Here is an 803-nt window from a genome sequence, read left to right as displayed (position 1 = left end):
AAAAAAAATTAAAAAAAAAAAAAAAAAACCTCACACCTGGAGTCTGAAGTAGGAGGAGGGATGGGCCAGTCACCCCGCCTGGATAAGAGAAGCTCCCATGCTACAATCCCTCTCCAACACCCCAACCAGCTCACCTCAGAGAACTGGAGCAGGACTCGGAGGCCCAAACTCACACCTCCAGTTGACTCCAATCCTGACTCTACCACCTCCAGGCTTCACAGATTGCTTCTCTGAACCTTAGCTCCCTCATCTGTAAAATGGGATTTAATACCATCAGACAGAGCATATATTTATGTCACCTCAAAATTTTTTTGGGACAACCCCGTGTTGTCACGGGAACCCACTGAGATGTGCCTTATGCACAGCTAGGGATAAGACCAGTGCCTGGGGAAAGCAGCAGCAATTACACAAAGGTGAACTCTGAAATCAAGGGCCATCTTGAGCCTCAGTCAGGGTCAGGGAAGTAGGAAGGAATCATCCAGATGACTTTCATCATGCCTACATTAGCTTGTTGAAAATATCATCTAAATGAAAACATAGATTTAAAAAAATAAATAAATAAAAAATAAAAAAAGTAGACATTAAAAGGCCCCTGGATGCCAGCATGAGAAGCTGGGGGAGGGACCCTCCTGCCTCCAAAGCAGAACATGGCCTTCTTCTTTGCCCTCGCCCATCTTCTGAGCCACCACTTAAATCCAGCCAGCTCCCTCTCACACAGTGCCTCCCCACCTACCTGTCTGTCCCTCCTCTTGGGGTCCAAGTCATGGTTCCTCACTATTGTCTGGTTCCTGGGCCCTCCCACC

The 803-nt window shown here is 47.3% G+C and overlaps 1 protein-coding gene across 2 annotated transcripts in view; it reads right to left on the bottom strand.

Annotated features, from left to right (window-relative positions):
* Positions 1-803, bottom strand: part of Akt2 (AKT serine/threonine kinase 2) — a 44,146-nt gene that overhangs the window by 41,385 nt on the left and 1,958 nt on the right. The window contains exon 2 of one of the 2 annotated variants that reach the window (XM_048790892.1): positions 135-250. The gene's annotated coding sequence lies outside the window, so the exon portion shown is untranslated. Of the gene's footprint in view, positions 1-134; positions 257-803 lie in introns of those variants that run through there. The other variant, XM_048790897.1, reaches the window with a different exon arrangement.

Source organism: Marmota marmota, unplaced genomic scaffold (assembly GCF_001458135.2).
Source record: "Marmota marmota marmota unplaced genomic scaffold, marMar, whole genome shotgun sequence".
NCBI classification, from domain to species: Eukaryota; Metazoa; Chordata; class Mammalia; order Rodentia; family Sciuridae; genus Marmota; species Marmota marmota.
This window is presented reverse-complemented; position numbering and strand designations above follow the sequence as displayed.